The sequence below is a fragment of the Ranitomeya variabilis genome, chromosome 2 (assembly GCF_051348905.1).
Source record: "Ranitomeya variabilis isolate aRanVar5 chromosome 2, aRanVar5.hap1, whole genome shotgun sequence".
Lineage (NCBI taxonomy): Eukaryota > Metazoa > Chordata > Amphibia > Anura > Dendrobatidae > Ranitomeya > Ranitomeya variabilis.
Genome location: NC_135233.1, coordinates 723,908,196 through 723,932,878, shown reverse-complemented (window position 1 = coordinate 723,932,878; position 24,683 = coordinate 723,908,196). Strand labels below are relative to the sequence as shown.

Sequence of the window (24,683 nt, the reverse complement as noted above, 5' to 3'; positions counted from 1 at the left end):
GCTGATCTGATGGCATCTGGGAGACCAACTACCAGTATGGGTGCCGGGGGACAAAGATCGCCCCCAGACTTGGAAGAGTAAACCTCGATACACTGAGCAATGTAAATAGTTTACTGTTTTGCTGCTGAACCCGTCCAGGGTTAACTCTTAAGGGGATCCTTCTGTGGACCTGGGATCCCTATTGTTTTGCTTTTGTTTGATTTTTCCAAGTTTTTGCACAAAGTTTCCAGAACTGCTGAAATCATGAACAGTGCATGATCCGAACTTCTTGTATATAGTTTGCACCTTATTAAAGGCGCTCCCTAGTGGTTTTACTTAAAGAAGGACTCTTTGTGAAGATACCACACTGGAACCTTTGCTGAGTATGGACTGGTAGCTTGAGAAGGCGTGCTACCTCATAGAGACTTGGTCCCCTCTTAAAGGGGATGTTCATTTGTTGCGCTTAAACCGTGATATTGCTTTAAGACAGGAAGCAATAATGTCTTGACCAAAGAAAGTGATGATAATGTTTACATGAGAAAGTTATATGTATTTAATTAGTTAATTGTGAAGAAATACTGATGATGTTCTCTGAGAAGAAAAAGGTGAAAGATAGAAGAAGGATGCAGTGGGCCCGTAGGGATAGACGTGGTGTCCAGCATGCATGATAGAAAGAAAGATAATGAGAAGGCTTAATGTTCAATAGAAAATGTTTTGATAATGTTGATAGATAGTTAGGATAGAAGGTAAACCCTGAGTCCTCATAGGAGTCATGTAGAGATGGCTCAGTGCTCTTAAACTGAAAGTAATGTTATGTTCTATACTGTGTATAGTAGTTGAAAAGGCAGTAGGCCCTGGCTGAACGGCGCGGTCCTGTAACCGAAAGGAGAGGCAGAAGGTCTGGTGCCGATAGGACAGGCGGTCCTGCAGATCTAAAGAAGGAGAATGAAAAAGTTAAATTACCTTATAATGTGATTATAGGAAGGTCTTTAGTGGATTCAGAGTGTATGTCCTTAAAGGCAATGTTAAATTATTGTTCAACAATTTTGCACTTAGTAGAATACCCGGTTGGGTAAGAAAAGTTATTTATAGCCTGTTGCTATGATATTTAACCATGTTTGTAACGTTCAAGTGTCCTCACCTCCCATAAAGGGAAGCCTGTTCAAGTATACTTATTGTTATTGCACTCAACAAAACTGTATGTCTTTTTGCTAACTTGTATTGTTGTTTTCTTCCCAGTCCCGGAGTACTGTGTTTAACCAGGAGGGAGTGCAGCGCCCCAGAGTCCTGGTCGTTGCAGTACTGTGGCTCCGCCACTATGGGGAGCTATGGTGCGTCTGATGGCACTGAAGGAGTTCATCTGATCAGGTATCACAGACACCAATACATTTCACAGCTGGGCCTCCGGGGGGAGCTAAGGGTGCTATTCATTAGGCCACTCCCCACCATAGTGGGTAAACTGGGGGTCAGGCAGGAAGTTAGATCAGAAAGCTGACTGGGCTGGAACCAGGCAACACCTTGTGGCAGAGGGTGTTGTGGGGGAAGATACAGTAGGGTCTCTGTCAGGGGTGGGATCCTGACAGAGGCTTGGCAACAAGAAAGAACGTAACGGGACCGTGCCTGCTCCGGGTAGCGGCGGTACCCAAGAAAGGATTAGAAGCGAGATAGATTGTGCTGAGTGAGAAACGAGATCACGCAAAGGAGAAATACCAGTAGGAGTCGTGCTGTAAGACCGAAGCAACATCCTACTGAGGCGCACTACCGGTGGCCGGAACGCTGAGGGAGTAGAATAACATTCAGCTTCAAGCAATACTTCAAACAGCGGCAGGGCAGTCAGTCTAAGGCGGGCTGTCTAACACATATCACCTATGCAGTCTTGGGGGGCAACTTGTGGAGAGGGGCGACTCTAGGGTCCCGGAAGAGCTCCGAGCCTACCCATCAAACGGGTGCCGTCCCAACCAGAACATCAGGGAGGGACGGAGGATTAGCAGAACATCATCTAATCGAGTTGTGAGGGAACTTAAGAAACAGACACAACAGTTGTGGGGGACTTTCTGTAAGCACAGCAGGGGAGGACCACAACACATAGCGCTAGCAGGAAGGCACAGATTTCCACCTGTGAATAGAACTCTGGAGGTGCCATTGGACCGGCCGGACTTGCGCAGCCTGGTGAACCGTGTTCCGGACTGAGGACCCAGAGACCTTCAGTAAAGAGGTAAAGAGACTGCAACCTGGTGTCCTCGTTATTTACTGCACCGCACCACCACAGCGTCACCACCATCATCCATATCCATCATTTACTGTGCGCCCCACGGCAGGGTCACGGACCGGGGCCTAGCCGCCGTGACAACCCCAGAGCAGAGACTCAGAGGCCCGGTACCGGGTACCCCTCGGCCCTGCGGCAGTGGGGGCGCCACAATTGCACATTATTTAATATTTTATTTAGTACAGACTGCCAACCCTAACATAGTGCAGCAACATTTTGGCTGTAACCAGCCTTTCTCAAGTAATGAAACATGAGGAATACTGTGGGTACGGAAAGTATTCATGCCCCTTTAAATTTTTCACTCTTTTTTCATTTCTTTGTTTCATTGCAGCCATTTGGTAAATTCAAAAAAGTTCATTTTTTTTCCCATTAATGTACACTCTGCACACCATCTTGACTGAAAAAAAGGTCTTATATAGACAGGTGTGTGCCTTTATAAATCAAGTCCTATCAGTTTAATTAAACACAGCTGGACCCCAATGAAGAAGTAGAACCATCTCAAGGAGGATCACAAGGAAATGGACAGCATGTGACTTAAATATGAGTGTCTGAGTGAAGGGTCTGAATACTTATGACCATGTGATATTTCAGTTTTTCTTTTTTATTAAATTAGCAAAAATTTCTACATTTCTTTTTTTTCAGTCAAGATGGGGTGCAGAGTGTAAATTAATGTGAAAAAAATGAACTTTTTTGAATTTACCAAATGGCTGAAATGAAACAAAGAGTGAAAATTTTAAAAGAGTCTGAATACTTTCCGTACCCACTGTATACAACAAAATTTCATCATATTCAATTTACAAACTCATTAATGAAATATTACATGTAAAATAATAGTGTATAATTCGATATTAACATTCATGATGTAATACATAGTGCCGATATAGTGTTACATATTATTAATATTTACAATTCATTGAAGGATAGAATTCATGTACATAAAGTGCTTTGTGCATTAATAATGCGTAAGTGATATCATGCGTTTTATTAGAGGTATGACTCACCCATCTATGAATAAAGGAATCACTGTATACTGTGACAGGGTTACTGGCAAGGTATATGATGCGAGATATGTGTCACAAAGATTGCGTTCTTCCGTGATCTAGAAACATATAAGTTTCTCTTCAGCATGCTTGGTGCTGAAGGAGTTAAGGGCGGGTTTGTAGGTGAGTAGGTAAGAGATAGGCAGGACGCCTACTCACCATATCTCCACCTCAATGGTGTGGCTGGAATGTTAAATGTCCAGCCAGTGTTTTTTTTTCTGCCTGTGTTGATTTGGAGGAAGGAAGCCTCCAGGCTGAAGCTTCTGCGAGAGCTGTCGTGTGTGTTTATCCCAAAAGGCGGGAGCTATAATGGTGTAGGGAATGTCACATTATGTCTTTAATATTTTTTGTCTAATGTTCCTTAATTGTATTATGTGATACTGCTACACTATTCGGTGTATTATCACTATTGTATTTCTTGGTACTTCTACACCTATTAAGTGTATTACCAGCCGTGCTTAAGAGTATTGCTACACCTGAAGTGTATTACTCTGCAGTACACATATATATATTATTGGTTACATGTTGTGCACCGTTATTGTTGATATGGTGCTAGGGGGAGTAGTACCCTAAGTTGGCCACTAGATGGGGGCATTATTAGGGGGACAGTAATAGTCAATTGTAGGAGGGACATGATGGGATAAGTAGTGACGTTTTCCGGATTTATGCAGTTGGGGCCAGGGCACCCATGTGGAACACAGGGCTGGCTAGCCAAGGGCAACACCGTACCCCGCAACATTTGTCAGAAGAGTGGGCCCAGCAGTCAGTATCCAGGGGGCCAGAGTACAGTACGAAGCACAGCGATACCAGAGATAGCGGTGCAGTATAAGTGGGACTGCAGTGCTATGGGAAGAAGGCTAAGCAGAACGGGAGCAAGGTATCCAAGATGTGGCAGATTTTTGTGCGGGCCGCTATTCAAAGGACCGGGGTGAAATGGCAAAGAATACCCCCATGAGAAGCAGGAACTCTGGGCATTGAGGACACTGAGGGACTGGAGGAAATGAACCGTACTGGGGACAGAGAGGAGAGGCAAGGGAAAGTGTTGCCAATTGATATGATTGACTGTGCCCTGGATAATGCTGTGTTAAGTAAAGAAGTTGAAGTTAAAGTGAATGCGGAGCCATCTGTAGGGAATACACTCTCATGCCGGGAGATCCCAGATAACACAGAAGCAGAAGCAGCACCGAGGTACTCAGAGAGGAAAACATGATCTTGTGCTGGGAGGGGGCCAGATGGTGATACAGGGGTTACTGTCGGCCATGACTGCAGCCCTGGCCCCGCTCACTACACTGGGAAGGACTTTGTATGGACTTTTTATTTTCATTTGTGCCAGAAAGGCTGTTCTCTGTTTCTATTTTGGGCATATTGGTGTATGAAGCAATAAACCACCCAAAGACTTTAACCAAACATGTTCCTGTGTCTACCTTGCTCAGCAACTAAATGAGCCGACCTTCCACAATGCATAAAATGCTGAACTCGACATCCAGAAACATGCCACTGCACATGTCCATAATCAAATAGCCAATTCAGGCCCCCAGACCTCCAAGAAGACTTTGCGCATGCATGACAGACATGCCATCTTTATTCAGGGAAATCATCCCCACTTCCATTCTTGCAAAATTCTATGCACAATCAAGGCTATACAGCCTTGCTAAGAGCCTTTCGTCATAAGGGGATAACTCCATAGTCTATCTGGTGCCGCGATATTCCACTTGGGTATAAAGGAACATGTAGTGTACCTGTATATTTCCATCCACCACACCTAGGGCCATGCAAAACATCACCCCCTACAGGCGATGATTACAAATGCCAAAGTTGCTAGATAGGAAATGAGCCCTAGTTTGGACAAGTATTCCATCTGCAAACTACAGCTCACGAGGGGATAAAGGACAACAGGAATTATTTATTTATTACTTATTAATACCCCTTTACTTAAGCACCATGGCTCCCCTGTCTTTTTATCAATGATGCTCATAATATGATGATTGGCTGAAGGATTATGGCAAAACCATTTATAATTAAAAAAAAGGTTTAGTAAACATTAGGAAACGTTATTGAAAAAATATACAATTTACATGGATGAGTCTGTCTTCTCTCATGGATTCGTGCTGCGTAATACTGATCTGTGAAAGATAAAAAAGAGAGAAATTGCAATCTCATGAAAAACTCTGGGATATCCCAAAGATAGAATGAACATTTCCTAAATATAAGGCTAGAAAATGTTGAAAGAACCCAGGTAAAGAGGACAAATGTCTAAAAGATTACATTAAGACTAGTGATGAGCGAGTATACTCGTTACTTGGGTTTCCCCGAGCATGCTTGGGTGGTCTTCGAGTATTTTGGCGTGCTGCTAGGCAGGCTGAATACATGTGGGGGTTGCCTGTTTATTAGGGAATTCCCACATGTATTCAGCCTGTCTATCAGCTGCAAATCATGCAATTTTCAGTTAAAATTAAGTTTGTGTCACATAAATTAGCCATGTATCGCAATGCTAAAAAGCCTCTAATTGCCAGGAAAATAATTGGATAACACTCTGAGGTATCCAAGGACTGTATTGAATTCTTATCCAGCTTTGGAATGCCAACATAATCTTATTTGTTAAAATCTCAGAAACAAAATTAAGATAATGTGTACTCTCCTGTAAGGGTACCGTCACACATTGAAATTTTCATCGCTGCGACGGCACGATTCGTGACGTCGCAGCATCGTATAATCATCGCTCCAGCGTCGTAGACTGCGGTCACACGTTGCAATCACGGCGCTGGAGCGATGTCGAAGTCCCCGGGTAACCAGGGTAAACATCGGGTTACTAAGCGCAGGGCCGCGCTTAGTAACCCGATATGTACTGTTTGTTTTTTTACGTTTACGCTTGTAACCAGGGTAAACATCGGGTTACTAAGCGTGGCCCTGCGCTTAGTTACCCGATGTTTACCCTGGTTACAAGCGAAGACATCGCTGGATCGCTGTCACACACACCGATCCAGCGATGTCAGCGGGTGATCAAGCGACGAAAGAAAGTTCCAAACGATCTGCTACGACGTACGATTCTCAGCAGGGTGTCTGATCGCAGTAGCGTGTCAGACACTGCGATATCGTAACGATATCGCTAGAACGTCACGAATCGTAACGTCGTAGCGATGGAAATTTCAATGTGTGACGGTACCCTAAGTAAAAAAGTAAAAGCAATAGTGAATATAAATAAGTTAGTGTGCTTAGTAAACACGATTTTTGAGCAACAAAAGTGTAAAAGTCATCTCACCAGCGTCAAGGTGTACCCAAATTAAGATGATTCTAACCTCTAGTTTTCTAGTATTCTTCTATAACCATGCAGATATCACTTCACAAGACAATGTGAACGATACAGCAAAAAGGAAAAAGACAAACTGGACGCCGCAACCTGGGCACAACCAAACTCTGGATCACTACATAGACTGTTTCCGTAAAAAAGTTAAATCTGACATTTTGGACAGACACCATAAAGTGCCACACAGTATCAGTATGGAGGAAAGAAAAGCCATACAATCCTTAAACGCAAACAACAATATCATCATCAAACCAGCAGACAAAGAAGGAGCTGTAGTCATCACGAACATGACAGATTACATCCAGGAAGCAAACAGACAACTCTTGGATATAAAATACTACACTCCACTTCAGGAAGATCCCACCAAAAAATACACAGAGGAAACAACACATATCATCAACGGATTTAATTCTACTTTATCCTCGCTGGTGGAACTAATACCAGACAATCCTAAAACAGGTACCTTCTACATGTTGCCTAAAACACATAAAGAAAGTAATCCTGGGAGACCTATCATCTTTGGTATTGGGACTTTAACTGAGAATATCTCAGGCTGGGTGGAGAACATTCTGAAAACATTGGTGAGGCGCATACCCAGCTATAACCAGGACACCACAGTTATTCTTCGCTAATTGTCAGCCCTGGACCCACTTCTGGAGGACACGATACTAGCCACCATGGATGTAGAGTCGTAGAATCTCTCTATTCCAACATTCCTAATGAGGATGGGATTGCAGCATGCAAATATTTCCTTCTAAAAAGCAATCTGGCAACATAACCAACACTGCAATTTATCAGGTTTGTGCTCCATCACAACTATTTTTCTTTTGGGAACAATTTATACCAACAGTGTATGGACAGCACCATGGGAAGCAAAATGTCCCCACAATATGCTAACCTATTTATGGCCAAACTAGAGGAGGAGTTTTTGTCAACTTGCTCTATTAAACCTCTTGCATACTTCCGCTACATTGATGATCTGCTAATAATCTGGACAGGCTCAAAAGATGATCTGCTTACCTTCCACAATAACTTTAACAAGTCCCACCCATACATTTTCTGGACATGAACATATACATCAAGGATAACACCATGAAAACATTAATTTACCATAAGCCCACAGGACATCCGGCATATCTTAGATGGAACAGCTTTCATCCAAGACACACACAAAAAAATCCATCATCTACAGTCAAGCTCTGAGGTACATTTGGATCTGTATAGACAGTAAAAACAGGGAACTACAGCTGCTATCACTGAGGAATACATTACTACAACAAGGAAACCATCAGCTTGTAATAAATGAACAGATCCACAGAGCTACAAGGATCCAGGATCCCAAGAAGCAGCCTCCTGGTTTACAAACTGAGAGAGGACAACAGGGTGCTTCTTGTGGTCACATACAACCCCAACATGAGCATCCTAAGGAAAATTGGTGGCACATTCCCATGTAACAATAAAAAATGCAAAACTTGTACCCACATATTACCGACAAATATAGTCCACATACCAAACACAAATCAGGATTATAAGGTCATGGATTTCTTTTCATGTACATCCTCCAATGTGGTGTACATGATACAATGTACAAGGTGCCCTGGAGGTACCTATATTGGGGAAACCATGCAAACATCAATTTACCATAAGCCCACAGGACATCGGGCATATCTTAGATGGAACAGCTTTCATCCAAGACACACAAAAAAATCCATCATCTACAGTCAAGCTCTGAGGTACATTTGGATCTGTATAGATAGTAAAAACAGGGAACTACAGCTGTAAATGTACAAGGTGCCCTGGATGAACAAGGATGAATCTACACTGACACACAATTAGGAATTAAATAGACACGCCTATTGGAAAACATTTCTCTGGAATTGGACATTGTATGAAAGACTTAAAAGTCTTAATACTAAAAGGTCATTTTAAAGGGAACCTGTCAACCCCCCAGGGCGTTTTTAAGTAAAAGAGCCTCCTTCAGCATCACTAAGGCTGCATTCTGTGAAGGTGGCTCTTATGTTTGGCATCCCTAGGAAAGCTTTAATAATCACTTTTATAAATTTCACGCCATACCTGTATTGTGTCAGGGAGATATGATTTCTCCCTGACTCAAGCACCTCGCAGCCATCCATCCTCCCACCGGGCATCGCCTGCTCTCTTTCATGACGTAACCGGCGCCTTCGTGTAGCTGAGGCCCCAGATCCCACCCCATAGTGTTTTATGATGTATTCACACTGCAGGGCTGGGAACCTGGCACCTGCGCAGCAGAGCCGGTCATCGTGCTCCATTGAAGATAGTGCTGATATTCTCATGAGATTTGTGCAGCCTCGGGTCCTGTCGGGTGACGTCCTCTTGGTCCCCTTTACCCTATGTGGCTGCCTTTTCAGTAAATGTGTCTGGATTTGGCTGTGGCACATATAGATACCACAGCCTCCGGTTTTCCAGCTGAGACTTGCAGTTCCTCCACCAGTCTGGGGCTGGTCCCCTCACTGTGGCTTGATCCTTCCACCTGACTATGGTCGGCGTGGATTCAGGTGTCACAGGCCTGCTTCCCTGGCCCCTAGGACCCCTTCTTTCAGGAGCTCCTTCTGTCATGATCTCAATGGCAAGAGATCATAGCATCAGCATATATAGGAACTAGCTCTTGGAAGATGGAAACTGAGCTGACCATGAACTAAACCTAACGCACAACTAGCAGTGGCCGGGTAGCATGCCTACGTTGATTCTAGATGCCCAGCACCAGCCGGAGGACTAAATAAAACTAGCAGAGGAAAATATTAGTCCTAGCTCACCTCTAGAGAAATACCCCGAAAGGAGACAGAGGCCCCCCACATGTATTGGCGGTGAATCAAGATGAAATAACAAACGTAGTATGAAAATAGGTTTAGCAAATTTGAGGTCCACTTACTACATAGCAGAAGACAGAAAGGACACTTTCATGGTCAGCTAAAAACCCTATCAAAACACCATCCAGAAATTACTTTAAAACTCTGGCATTAACTCATAACACCAGAGTGGCAATTCCTGTTCACAAGAGCTTTCCAGACACAGTAACGAAACTACAGCTGTGAACTGGAACAAAAATGCAAAAACAAACATGGACAAGAGTCCAACTTATCTAGTAGTTGTCTAGGAGCAGGAACAAGCACAGAGAGGCTTCTGATAACATTGTTGACCGGCAAGCAACTAACAGAGCAGCAAGGTTATATAGCGACTCCCACATCTTGATGGGAACAGGTGAACAGAGAAGATGAAGACACCAGTTCAATTCCACCAGTAGCCACCGGGGGAGCCCAGAATCCAAATTCACAACAGTACCCCCCCCTCAAGGAGGGGGCACCGAACCCTCACCAGAACCACCAGGGCGATCAGGATGGGCCCTATGAAAGGCACGAACCAGATCAGAGGCATGAACATCAGATGCATTCACCCAAGAATTATCCTCCTGGCCGTATCCCTTCCACTTGACCAGATACTGGAGTCTCCGTCTGGAAACACGAGAGTCTAAGATTTTCTCCACAACGTACTCCAACTCACCCTCAACCAACACCGGAGCAGGAGGCTCAACGGAAGGCACAACCGGTACCTCATACCTGCGCAATAATGACCGATGAAAAACGTTATGAATAGAAAAGGATGCAGGGAGGTCCAAACGGAAGGAAACAGGGTTAAGAATCTCCAATATCTTATACGGGCCGATGAACCGAGGCTTAAACTTAGGAGAAGTGACCCTCATAGGGACAAAACGAGAAGACAACCACACCAAGTCCCCAACACGAAGACGAGGACCAACACGACGACGGCGGTTAGCAAAAAGCTGAGTCTTCTCCTGGGACAACCTCAAATTGTCCACCACCTGCCCCCAGATCCGATGCAATCTCTCCACCACAGCATCCACTCCAGGACAATCCGAAGATTCCACCTGACCAGAGGAAAATCGAGGATGAAACCCCGAATTACAGAAAAACGGGGACACCAAAGTGGCAGAGCTGGCCCGATTATTGAGAGCGAACTCCGCCAATGGCAAAAAAGCAACCCAATCATCCTGGTCAGCAGACACAAAACACCTCAGATATGTCTCCAGGGTCTGATTAATCCGCTCAGTCTGGCCATTCGTCTGAGGATGGAAAGCGGACGAAAAAGATAAATCTATGCCCATCCTAGCACAGAATGCCCGCCAAAATCTAGACACGAATTGGGTCCCTCTGTCAGAAACGATATTCTCAGGAATACCATGCAAACGAACAACATTTTGAAAAAACAGAGGAACCAACTCGGAAGAAGAAGGCAACTTGGGCAGAGGAACCAAATGGACCATCTTAGAGAAACGGTCACACACCACCCAGATGACAGACATCTTCTGAGAAACAGGCAGATCTGAAATAAAATCCATCGAGATGTGCGTCCAAGGCCTCTTAGGAATAGGCAAGGGCAACAACAATCCACTAGCCCGAGAACAACAAGGCTTGGCCCGAGCACAAACGTCACAAGACTGCACAAAGCCTCGCACATCTCGTGACAGGGAAGGCCACCAGAAGGACCTTGCCACCAAATCCCTGGTACCAAAAATGCCAGGATGACCTGCCAACGCAGAAGAATGAACCTCAGAGATGACTCTACTGGTCCAATCATCAGGAACAAACAGTTTATCAGGTGGGCAACGATCAGGTCTATCCGCCTGAAACTCCTGCAAGGCCCGCCGCAGGTCTGGAGAAACGGCTGACAATACCACTCCATCCTTAAGGATACCTGTGGGCTCAGAGTTACCAGGCGAGTCAGGCTCAAAACTCCTAGAAAAGGCATCCGCCTTAACATTCTTAGAACCCGGTAGGTATGACACCACAAAATTAAACCGAGAGAAAAATAATGACCAGCGCGCCTGTCTAGGATTCAGGCGCCTGGCGGTCTCAAGATAAACCAAATTTTTGTGGTCAGTCAATACCACCACCTGATGTCTGGCCCCCTCAAGCCAATGGCGCCACTCCTCAAAAGCCCACTTCATGGCCAAAAGCTCCCGATTCCCAACATCATAATTCCGCTCAGCGGGCGAAAATTTACGGGAAATGAAGGCACAAGGCCTCATCACGGAGCAGTCAGAACTTTTCTGCGACAACACTGCCCCAGCTCCGATCTCAGAAGCATCGACCTCAACCTGAAAAGGTAGAGCAACATCAGGCTGACGCAACACAGGGGCAGAGGAAAAACGGCGCTTAAGCTCCCGAAAGGCCTCCACAGCATCAGGGGACCAATCAGCAACATCAGCACCCTTCTTAGTCAAATCGGTCAATGGCTTAGCAATATCCGAAAAACCAGCAATAAATCGACGATAAAAGTTAGCAAAGCCCAAAAATTTCTGAAGACTCTTAAGAGAAGAGGGCTGCGTCCAATCACAAATAGCTTGAACCTTGACAGGATCCATTTCAATGGAAGAGGGGGAAAAAATATATCCCAAAAAGGAAATCCTCTGTACCCCAAAAACACACTTAGAACCCTTCACACACAAAGAATTAGACCGCAAAACCTGAAAAACCCTCCTGACTTGCTGGACATGAGAGTCCCAGTCATCCGAAAAAATCAGAATATCATCCAGATACACAATCATAAATTTATCCAAATAATCGCGAAAAATATCATGCATAAAGGACTGGAAGACTGACGGAGCATTTGAAAGACCAAAAGGCATCACTAAATACTCAAAGTGGCCCTCGGGCGTATTAAATGCGGTTTTCCACTCATCCCCCTGCCTGATTCGCACCAAATTATACGCCCCACGAAGGTCAATCTTAGAGAACCACTTGGCCCCCTTTATGCGAGCAAACAAATCAGTCAGCAACGGCAATGGGTATTGATATTTAACAGTGATTTTATTCAAAAGCCGATAATCAATACATGGTCTCAAAGAGCCGTCTTTTTTTGACACAAAGAAAAAACCGGCTCCTAAGGGAGATGACGATGGACGAATATGTCCCTTTTCCAAGGACTCCTTTATATATTCACGCATAGCAGCATGTTCAGGCACAGACAGATAAAATAAACGACCCTTTGGGTATTTACTACCCGGGATTAAATCTATGGCACAATCGCACTCTCGGTGCGGAGGTAACGAACCAAGCTTGGATTCTTCAAAGACGTCACGATAGTCAGACAGGAACTCAGGAATTTCAGAGGGAATAGATGATGAAATGGAAACCACAGGTACATCCCCATGAGCCCCCTTACATCCCCAGCTCAACACAGACATAGCTTTCCAGTCGAGGACTGGGTTGTGAGATTGCAGCCAAGGCAATCCTAGCACCAAATCATCATGTAGATTATACAGCACCAGAAAGCGAATAATCTCCTGGTGATCCGGATTAATACGCATAGTTACTTGTGTCCAGTATTGTGGTTTATTATTAGCCAATGGGGTGGAGTCAATCCCCTTCAGAGGAATAGGAGTCTCCAAAGGCTCTAAATCATACCCACAGCGTTTGGCAAAGGACCAATCCATAAGACTCAAAGCGGCGCCAGAGTCGACATAGGCGTCCGTGGTAATAGATGACAAAGAGCAAATCAGGGTCACAGATAGAATAAATTTAGACGGTAAGGTGCAAATGGAAACAGATTTACCAAGCTTTTTAGTGCGCTTAGAGCATGCTGATATAACATGAGTAGAATCACCACAATAGAAACACAACCCATTTTTCCGTCTAAAATTCTGCCGCTCGCTTCGGGACAGAATTCTATCACACTGCATACTCTCTGGCGATTTCTCAGTGGACACCGCCAGATGGTGCACTGGTTTGCGCTCCCGCAAACGCCTATCGATCTGAATAGCCATTGTCATGGACTCATTCAGACCCGCAGGCACAGGGAACCCCACCATAACATCCTTAATGGCATCAGAGAGACCCTCTCTGAAAGTCGCCGCCAGGGCGCACTCATTCCACTGAGTAAGCACAGACCATTTACGGAATGTTTGGCAGTAAATTTCCGCTTCATCTTGCCCCTGAGATAGGGACATCAAAGTTTTTTCTGCCTGAAGCTCCAAATGAGGTTCGTCATAAAGCAACCCCAAGGCCAGAAAAAACGCATCCACATTGAGCAACGCAGGATCCCCTGGTGTCAATGAAAAAGCCCAGTCTTGAGGGTCGCCCCGGAGCAAGGAAATCACAATCCTGACCTGCTGTGCAGGATCTCCGGCAGAGCGAGATTTCAGGGACAAAAATAATTTGCAATTATTTCGAAAATTCTGAAACCCAGATCTATTCCCCGAGAAAAATTCCGGCAAAGGAATTCTCGGCTCAGATACAGGTGCATGACAAACAAAATCTTGCAAATCTTGTACCTTCGTGGCGAGATTATTCAAACCTGCAGTTACACTCTGAAGATCCATTGCAAACAGGTGAACACAGAGCCATTCAAAGGAGAGAAAAAAAAAAAAAAAAAATTTCAGCAGACTACTTATTTCTCTCCTTTCTCAGCCAAGGATTTTAACCCTTTAGTGGGCCGGTCAAACTATCATGATCTCAATGGCAAGAGATCATAGCATCAGCATATATAGGAACTAGCTCTTGGAAGATGGAAACTGAGCTGACCATGAACTAAACCTAACGCACAACTAGCAGTGGCCGGGTAGCATGCCTACGTTGATTCTAGATGCCCAGCACCAGCCGGAGGACTAAATAAAACTAGCAGAGGAAAATATTAGTCCTAGCTCACCTCTAGAGAAATACCCCGAAAGGAGACAGAGGCCCCCCACATGTATTGGCGGTGAATCAAGATGAAATAACAAACGTAGTATGAAAATAGGTTTAGCAAATTTGAGGTCCACTTACTACATAGCAGAAGACAGAAAGGACACTTTCATGGTCAGCTAAAAACCCTATCAAAACACCATCCAGAAATTACTTTAAAACTCTGGCATTAACTCATAACACCAGAGTGGCAATTCCTGTTCACAAGAGCTTTCCAGACACAGTAACGAAACTACAGCTGTGAACTGGAACAAAAATGCAAAAACAAACATGGACAAGAGTCCAACTTATCTAGTAGTTGTCTAGGAGCAGGAACAAGCACAGAGAGGCTTCTGATAACATTGTTGACCGGCAAGCAACTAACAGAGCAGCAAGGTTATATAGCGACTCCCACATCTTGATGGGAACAGGTGAACAGAGAAGATGAAGACACCAGTTCAATTCCACCAGTAGCCACCGGGGGAGCCCAGAATCCAAATTCACAACATCCTTCCTTCACGTCTCCGCTCATCCACTCTTCCCCACTAACTCTACAACTGACTAACTCCTCCCTTTCATTTCCATGACAACTCCTCTAACTGTCACTCTCTCCACCCACACCCTCTAGCTAGTTCCCCATCCAGCCTGAGATGGGGCCCTCCCTCAATACGTTCTGCCCAGATCCCCTGGCCTGGAATGGTATGGTGTTGGATGCTAGTGTGGGTCTCAGGTAGGGCCCCCTCCTTACTCAAGAGTGGAGTACCACACCTCTGGATGAGATGCAGTACCTCTGTGGCGACTGGACCCTCAGGGGCACCACATTCACCCCCCCCCGTTAAACACATCACGTCCGCGGGCTGGATCAGAGCAAAATTGATGTTAAAACATGCAAACAATTTTCTGGCATGCATTCAAACATGTAAAACAGTTAAACAAGTAACTATTTCTTCCCTTTATGGGAGGTATTTTACACTTGAATGTTGCATATAAATAACAATAACCTAAAGCAGGGCATTACTTTCAATAAAACTTTCTCAATCAAGTTCAGTAAATTACAGTGAGGTCCCGAGCCGGGTATTCTCCTCATTGTTCTTAGTGCAATATAGGGGGAACCCGTCTCAAACCCCCAACATAGGCCCTGGGATTGGCTACAGGGCATAGCTAATCAACTCGTTGGACCACTTTTCGGCCACACCAGATGGTTTTTGTTCTTTGGTTTTCTGTAAAATGTAGAGTGTCCCACTCACATCGTTTTCTGTAAAACCAATAAGGAGCACATTAAGTGCTAACTTTTTGCAATAAAAGTTCTGGCCATTCACTGTCCATGACCTCATTGTCTTTAAATGGCACAAACACTCAGTTTAACATTTCTTAGTAGTCACCTTCTACTTTCTTTTCCAAGAAAAGAAACTTGTCGCCTCTCTTTCAGCACACTTTCCCGCGCATCTACACGTGCTCCTTCGGTTCTCCACCCTTTGTGGGCGGATTCTCCTTTTTTTCCTTCCAGCCGTGTCAGGAGGCAGATCCCTCTCACTGACAGACAAGTCCTTTCGCATTCAAGTCTTTACAGTGGGCGGGTACAGTTTTTGCCACATTCGGTAACCCGGCCCACGATTGGCACATGAGACCCGGGTTTACCGGGTCGGTCCATCCTGTTTGTGACACCAAAATGGAGCGCCCGCCAGGGCCATGGGGTACTCGGGCCGGGCCCGACAGTTCTTCTGGGGTTGTCACGGCACCAGTGACACGGTCCGTGGCCCTGGGCATCCAATAAAATTGAAATGAAGAGGAATAAAGTTTATAGGGGATTAGTTCGTGACGCCCCCCGTGGTGTTCAGCAATAAGAAAATGGCCTACGCTGTGGTTCAGGTCCACTGGGGCAGTTGGTGATGCAGCAGAGGTGTTATAGCTCTCCACGGGTAAAGCTAGGCCCCAGAGCAGTTAAAGTAAATGATGGACTGTTATAGTGCAGGGCAGGTGACGTAGTAATAATTCGGAGGACACAACAGGGAGTAGTTTTCTCACTTTACTCACAGTTCTCAGGTACAATCACCAGCCGGGGGCTGTGTCCTCCTAGACTGTGGTCCAGCCAGCTCTCAGGTAATTTGGGTGCACTTTTCCGAGACTCCCTTTCTTGTTTGCCTTCCCAGGCCATATCTCTGCGCTTGCTTCGCCCTCCTGCCCTGCGCCTCACACAAAGTGTCCCAAGCCAGCAGCCTCTGGTCCTGTCGGGTGACATCCTCTTGGTCCCCTTGACCTTATGTGGCTGCCTTTTCAGCGAATGTGTGTGGATTTGGTTGTGGCACATACAAATACCACGGCCTCCGGTTTGCTAGCTGGAACTTGCAGTTCCTCCACTAGTCTGAGCCGGTCCCCCACTGTGACCTGATCCTTCCACCTGACTACGGTTGGCGTGGATTCAGGGGCCACGGGTGGATTCCTCACTTCCCAGGCCCCTAGGACGCCTTCTCTCAGGAGCTCCTTTCTTCACATCTCCTCTCATCCAATCTTCCCCACTAACTCTCTAACTGACTAACTCCTCCCTTTTGTTTTCATGACAACTCCTTTGTCACTCTCTCCACCCACACCCTCTACCTAGTTCCCCCTCCAGCCTGAGATGAGGCCCTCCTTCAATAGGGTCCACCCAGATCCCCTGGCCTGGAGTGGTGTGGTGTTGGATGTTAGTGTGGGTCTCGGGTAGTGCCCCCTCCTTACCCGAGAGCAGAGTACCACACCTCTGGATGAGGTGCAGTACCTCTGTGGTGACTGGACCATCAGGGGCGCCACATTGGCACCCTATGCAGTGATGAGGCAGTGTGTTGTGAATTTGGATTCTGGGCTCCCCCGGTGGCTACTGGTGGAATTGAACTGGTGTCTTCATCTTTTCTGTTCACCTGTTCCCATCAAGATGTGGGAGTCGCTATATAACCTTGCTGCTCTGTTAGTTGCTTGCCGGTCAACAATGTTATCAGAAGCCTCTCTGTGCTTGTTCCTGCTCCTAGACAACTACTAGATAAGTTGGACTCTTGTCCATGTTTGTTTTTGCATTTTTGTTCCAGTTCACAGCTGTAGTTTCGTTACTGTGTCTGGAAAGCTCTTGTGAACAGGAATTGCCACTCTGGTGTTATGAGTTAATGCCAGAGTTTTAAAGTAATTTCTGGATGGTGTTTTTGATAGGGTTTTCAGCTGACCATGAAAGTGTCCTTTCTGTCTTCTGCTATGTAGTAAGTGGACCTCAAATTTGCTAAACCTATTTTCATACTACGTTTGTTATTTCATCTCAACTCACCGCCAATACATGTGGGGGGCCTCTGTCTCCTTTCGGGGTATTTCTCTAGAGGTGAGCTAGGACTAATATTTTCCTCTGCTAGCTTTATTTAGTCCTCCGGCTGGTGATGGGCATCTAGAATCAACGTAGGCATGCTACCCGGCCACTGCTAGTTGTGCGTTAGGTTTAGTTCATGGTCAGCTCAGTTCCCATCTTCCAAGAGCTAGTTCCTATATATGCTTATGCTATGTTCTCTTGCCATTGAGCTCATGACAGTTTGACCGGCCCACAAAGTGTTAATTGTTTGGGCTGAAGCAGGAGAAAAAGAAGTGTTGAAGGGAAATTTTTTTTTTTTTTTTTTCCCCCCTCAGAGTTTTGCTGCCTAGCCCTTAATTGCTGTCTAGCTGCTTCTTACCTCCTCTTAACCCTTGAATGGCTCTGTGTCCACCTGTTTGTAATGGATCTTCAGAGTGTAACTGCAGGTTTGAATAATCTCGCCACGAAGGTACAAAATTTGCAAGATTTTGTTTGTCATGCACCTGTATCTGAGCCGAGAATTCCTTTGCCGGAATTTTTCTCGGGGAATAGATCCGGGTTTCAGAATTTTCGAAATAATTGCAAATTATTTTTGTCCCTGAAATCTCGCTCTGCCGGAGACCCTGCACAGCAGGTCAGGATTGTGATTTCCTTGCTCCGGGGCGACCCTCAAGACTGGGCTTTTTCATTGACACCAGGGGATCCTGCGTTGCTCAATGTGGATGCGTTTTTTCTGGCCTTGGGGTTGCTTTATGACGAACCTCATTTGGAGCTTCAGGCAGAAAAAACTTTGATGTCCCTATCTCAGGGGCAAGATGAAGCGGAAATTTACTGCCAAACATTCCGTAAATGGTCTGTGCTTACTCAGTGGAATGAGTGCGCCCTGGCGGCGACTTTCAGAGAGGGTCTCTCTGATGCCATTAAGGACGTTATGGTGGGGTTCCCTGTGCCTGCGGGTCTGAATGAGTCCATGACAATGGCTATTCAGATCGATAGGCGTTTACGGGAGCGCAAACCAGTGCACCATCTGGCGGTGTCCACTGAGAAGTCGCCAGAGAGTATGCAGTGTGATAGAATTCTGTCCCGAAGCGAGCGGCAGAATTTTAGACGGAAAAATGGGTTGTGTTTCTATTGTGGTGATTCTACTCATGTTATATCAGCATGCTCTAAGCGCACTAAAAAGCTTGGTAAATCTGTTTCCATTTGCACCTTACCGTCTAAATTTATTCTATCTGTGACCCTGATTTGCTCTTTGTCATCTATTACCACGGACGCCTATGTCGACTCTGGCGCCGCTTTGAGTCTTATGGATTGGTCCTTTGCCAAACGCTGTGGGTATGATTTAGAGCCTTTGGAGACTCCTATTCCTCTGAAGGGGATTGACTCCACCCCATTGGCTAATAATAAACCACAATACTGGACACAAGTAACTATGCGTATTAATCCGGATCACCAGGAGATTATTCGCTTTCTGGTGCTGTATAATCTACATGATGATTTGGTGCTAGGATTGCCTTGGCTGCAATCTCACAACCCAGTCCTCGACTGGAGAGCTATGTCTGTGTTGAGCTGGGGATGTAAGGGGGCTCATGGGGATGTACCTGTGGTTTCCATTTCATCATCCATTCCCTCTGAAATTCCTGAGTTCCTGTCTGACTATCGTGACGTCTTTGAAGAATCCAAGCTTGGTTCGTTACCTCCGCACCGAGAGTGCGATTGTGCCATAGATTTAATCCCGGGTAGTAAATACCCAAAGGGTCGTTTATTTAATCTGTCTGTGCCTGAACATGCTGCTATGCGAGAATATATAAAGGAGTCCTTGGAAAAGGGACATATTCGTCCATCGTCATCTCCCTTAGGAGCCGGTTTTTTCTTTGTGTCAAAAAAAGACGGCTCTTTGAGACCATGTATTGATTATCGGCTTTTGAATAAAATCACTGTTAAATATCAATACCCATTGCCGTTGCTGACTGATTTGTTTGCTCGCATAAAGGGGGCCAAGTGGTTCTCTAAGATTGACCTTCGTGGGGCGTATAATTTGGTGCGAATCAGGCAGGGGAATGAGTGGAAAACCGCATTTAATACGCCCGAGGGCCACTTTGAGTATTTAGTGATGCCTTTTGGTCTTTCTAATGCTCCGTCAGTTTTCCAGTCCTTTATGCATGATATTTTTCGCGATTATTTGGATAAATTTATGATTGTGTATCTGGATGATATTCTGATTTTTTCGGATGACTGGGACTCTCATGTCCAGCAAGTCAGGAGGGTTTTTCAGGTTTTGCGGTCTAATTCTTTGTGTGTGAAGGGTTCTAAGTGTGTTTTTGGGGTACAGAGGATTTCCTTTTTGGGATATATTTTTTCCCCCTCTTCCATTGAAATGGATCCTGTCAAGGTTCAAGCTATTTGTGATTGGACGCAGCCCTCTTCTCTTAAGAGTCTTCAGAAATTTTTGGGCTTTGCTAACTTTTATCGTCGATTTATTGCTGGTTTTTCGGATATTGCTAAGCCATTGACCGATTTGACTAAGAAGGGTGCTGATGTTGCTGATTGGTCCCCTGATGCTGTGGAGGCCTTTCGGGAGCTTAAGCGCCGTTTTTCCTCTGCCCCTGTGTTGCGTCAGCCTGATGTTGCTCTACCTTTTCAGGTTGAGGTCGACGCTTCTGAGATCGGAGCTGGGGCAGTGTTGTCGCAGAAAAGTTCTGACTGCTCCGTGATGAGGCCTTGTGCCTTCTTTTCCCGTAAATTTTCGCCCGCTGAGCGGAATTATGATGTTGGGAATCGGGAGCTTTTGGCCATGAAGTGGGCTTTTGAGGAGTGGCGCCATTGGCTTGAGGGGGCCAGACATCAGGTGGTGGTATTGACTGACCACAAAAATTTGATTTATCTTGAGACCGCCAGGCGCCTGAATCCTAGACAGGCGCGCTGGTCATTATTTTTCTCTCGGTTTAATTTTGTGGTGTCATACCTACCGGGTTCTAAGAATGTTAAGGCGGATGCCCTTTCTAGGAGTTTTGAGCCTGACTCGCCTGGTAACTCTGAGCCCACAGGTATCCTTAGGGATGGAGTGGTATTGTCAGCCGTTTCTCCAGACCTGCGGCGGGCCTTGCAGGAGTTTCAGGCGGATAGACCTGATCGTTGCCCATCTGATAAACTGTTTGTTCCTGATGATTGGACCAGTAGAGTCATCTCTGAGGTTCATTCTTCTGCGTTGGCAGGTCATCCTGGCATTTTTGGTACCAGGAATTTGGTGGCAAGGTCCTTCTGGTGGCCTTCCCTGTCACGAGATGTGCGAGGCTTTGTGCAGTCTTGTGACGTTTGTGCTCGGGCCAAGCCTTGTTGTTCTCGGGCTAGTGGATTATTGTTGCCCTTGCCTATTCCTAAGAGGCCTTGGACGCACATCTCGATGGATTTTATTTCAGATCTGCCTGTTTCTCAGAAGATGTCTGTCATCTGGGTGGTGTGTGACCGTTTTTCTAAGATGGTCCATTTGGTTCCTCTGCCCAAGTTACCTTCTTCTTCCGAGTTGGTTCCTCTGTTTTTTCAAAATGTTGTTCGTTTGCATGGTATTCCTGAGAATATCGTTTCTGACAGAGGGACCCAATTCGTGTCTAGATTTTGGCGGGCATTCTGTGCTAGGATGGGCATAGATTTATCTTTTTCGTCCGCTTTCCATCCTCAGACGAATGGCCAGACCGAGCGGATTAATCAGACCCTGGAGACATATCTGAGGTGTTTTGTGTCTGCTGACCAGGATGATTGGGTTGCTTTTTTGCCATTGGCGGAGTTCGCTCTCAATAATCGGGCCAGCTCTGCCACTTTGGTGTCCCCGTTTTTCTGTAATTCGGGGTTTCATCCTCGATTTTCCTCTGGTCAGGTGGAATCTTCGGATTGTCCTGGAGTGGATGCTGTGGTGGAGAGATTGCATCAGATCTGGGGGCAGGTGGTGGACAATTTGAGGTTGTCCCAGGAGAAGACTCAGCTTTTTGCCAACCGCCACCGTCGTGTTGGTCCTCGGCTTTCTGTTGGGGATTTGGTGTGGTTGTCTTCTCGTTTTGTCCCTATGAGGGTCACTTCTCCTAAGTTTAAGCCTCGGTTTATCGGCCCGTATAAGATATTGGAGATTCTTAACCCTGTTTCCTTCCGTTTGGACCTCCCTGCATCCTTTTCTATTCATAACGTTTTTCATCGGTCATTATTGCGCAGGTATGAGGTACCGGTTGTGCCTTCCGTTGAGCCTCCTGCTCCGGTGTTGGTTGAGGGTGAGTTGGAGTACGTTGTGGAGAAAATCTTAGACTCTCGTGTTTCCAGACGGAGACTCCAGTATCTGGTCAAGTGGAAGGGATACGGCCAGGAGGATAATTCTTGGGTGAATGCATCTGATGTTCATGCCTCCGATCTGGTTCGTGCCTTTCATAGGGCCCATCCTGATCGCCCTGGTGGTTCTGGTGAGGGTTCGGTGCCCCCTCCTTGAGGGGGGGGTACTGTTGTGAATTTGGATTCTGGGCTCCCCCGGTGGCTACTGGTGGAATTGAACTGGTGTCTTCATCTTTTCTGTTCACCTGTTCCCATCAAGATGTGGGAGTCGCTATATAACCTTGCTGCTCTGTTAGTTGCTTGCCGGTCAACAATGTTATCAGAAGCCTCTCTGTGCTTGTTCCTGCTCCTAGACAACTACTAGATAAGTTGGACTCTTGTCCATGTTTGTTTTTGCATTTTTGTTCCAGTTCACAGCTGTAGTTTCGTTACTGTGTCTGGAAAGCTCTTGTGAACAGGAATTGCCACTCTGGTGTTATGAGTTAATGCCAGAGTTTTAAAGTAATTTCTGGATGGTGTTTTTGATAGGGTTTTCAGCTGACCATGAAAGTGTCCTTTCTGTCTTCTGCTATGTAGTAAGTGGACCTCAAATTTGCTAAACCTATTTTCATACTACGTTTGTTATTTCATCTCAACTCACCGCCAATACATGTGGGGGGCCTCTGTCTCCTTTCGGGGTATTTCTCTAGAGGTGAGCTAGGACTAATATTTTCCTCTGCTAGCTTTATTTAGTCCTCCGGCTGGTGATGGGCATCTAGAATCAACGTAGGCATGCTACCCGGCCACTGCTAGTTGTGCGTTAGGTTTAGTTCATGGTCAGCTCAGTTCCCATCTTCCAAGAGCTAGTTCCTATATATGCTTATGCTATGTTCTCTTGCCATTGAGATCATGACAGCAGTGACCCAGCAAAGTTCAAAGCAAACATCTCTTTTATGTCCAACTCACAGCAATACACAGTACATGATATCCCCCGGATCGCAGCCGAGAACCATATCCTCCAGATTGCAGCCGATAAACACGCCAGTCCGCCTCCGAGGCCAGTTGCCATGGCGACTGCACCGCTTTGTACGCTGTGGATGCAAGGCCTCTCAGCTCCCCTGGCTGTTTGCTTCCGCTTGCCTGTGTTGCCTCACACAGGTAAAGCTCTGCCTTCAGCTCTGCACTCCTGCAAACACCAGACTGACACTGACCATAACACACTCAAACCCTTTACTGCAGGGATTTTAATAGTAATCTAAGACCATGGGTCACATGGAAAACCCAGGCCGGGAATGAAACGGACTGCACCATTACCTTCCTGTAGTCCGTTTTAAAACACAAAATCCCAGAGCAGGTTGTCTTACATCTGCCTTGGACAAATAGTTTGCCCAAGACTAACACTTACTTTTACTTAGAAATTAGAACACAAATGTCGCCACAGAAGGCAGAATAAAGCATGATTTATTTCACCAACGTGTGAGGCGCTGTCTTTTTCATTTTTGGATATAACACTTACTTTTATTCTGCATTGCAATCACAGCTACACCTGTGACTGCAATGCACTCCCATGGCCTCAATACACCTCCGTGCGCATCCTGGGGGGAAACCACAGTGACCCCCTACATGTGACACCAGTCATTGCCTCACATAGGCCATTTGATGCGAGAAGCCTGAGCATCTATGCCTAATGCCATTAATCCCTTAACATCCAATGACAGATAAAACTGACACCTTTTCCGGCACATGACAGCTGATCTCATCAGCTGTCATGTGACTCTAACAGCCACGGTTGGAATCGCGATCCACCTGCAGCTGTTAAAATGTTAAATGCCACTGTCAATCTCTGACAGCAGAATTTAACAAGCACGCGCAGGAAGCACATCATTAGTGCCACATCGGCACCCGTGTCAAATGACTGCAGGTCGCCGATGGATTGGCATAACAACCCGGGGTCTGCAAGAGTCCCCTGTAGTTGTCATAGCTGGAAAGCTATGAGCGCCAAACAGAGGATGGCACTCATAACAAGTGAGCATTTCTGCTACTTAGAGCAGGGATGATTGCAGCTTATAGTCTCCCATGGAGACTATTGAATCAAGTAAAAAGTTTAAAAAAAAAGTTTTAAAAAATATTTAAAAAATTTAAAAATATAAATGTTCAGATCACCCCCATTTGCCCCATTCAAATTAAAACAAAAACAAATCAAATATACACATAATTGGTTTTGCCGCAGTCAGAATCGCCCGATCTATCAATATATAAAAATAATTAATCTAATCGATAAACGGCGTAACGAGAAAAAAATCAAAACCCCAAAATGGCAATGTTTTTTTTTCATGGATTTACCACGACAGAGTGAAGCCTGTAGAGTGCAGCTTCTGATGTCTACTACTCCTGCACTGTTTAGAAGCTCTTCTCTTTCGTATTAAATGGTGCAGGTTTCTTTTAAGAGTGCAGGGGTTAATCTGTTCAATTGAGAGCTGTTGGAGCTAGCTTATGCTGCATGGTTAGAGATCATGGTTTGTGGCTGTTGTTTGAGAAGGTGTTTGATAGATTTATCAGGCTGTTTTGAGTGTGTGCTAATTCCCCTCCTTCTACTTTGGTTTTACCCCATCCTCCACTCCCCGTTGTTTACCTCTGATGTTTGGGTGAGTATATTTGTATGATTGGCATTTTCATTTATCCCTGTTTGTGTTACCTTGTTAGTCTGGTTGGTGTGTTACGGTACACTGCTACTCCCCTCTTCCCTGCCTGGGGGAAGGGAACAGACTGAGGGTGGATTCAG

General features: G+C 45.6%; 1 long non-coding RNA gene across 1 annotated transcript in view; it reads right to left on the bottom strand.

Annotated features, from left to right (window-relative positions):
* Window positions 1–15,732, bottom strand: part of LOC143809872 (uncharacterized) — a 196,081-nt gene extending 180,349 nt beyond the window's left edge. Inside the window, exons 1-2 of the long non-coding RNA XR_013222502.1 lie at window positions 15,687–15,732; window positions 5,361–5,408 (exon numbers count right to left, since the gene is read on the bottom strand). This is a non-coding gene — a long non-coding RNA (uncharacterized LOC143809872). The remainder of the gene's footprint in view (window positions 1–5,360; window positions 5,409–15,686) is intronic.
* Window positions 15,733–24,683: the final 8,951 nt, after the last annotated feature.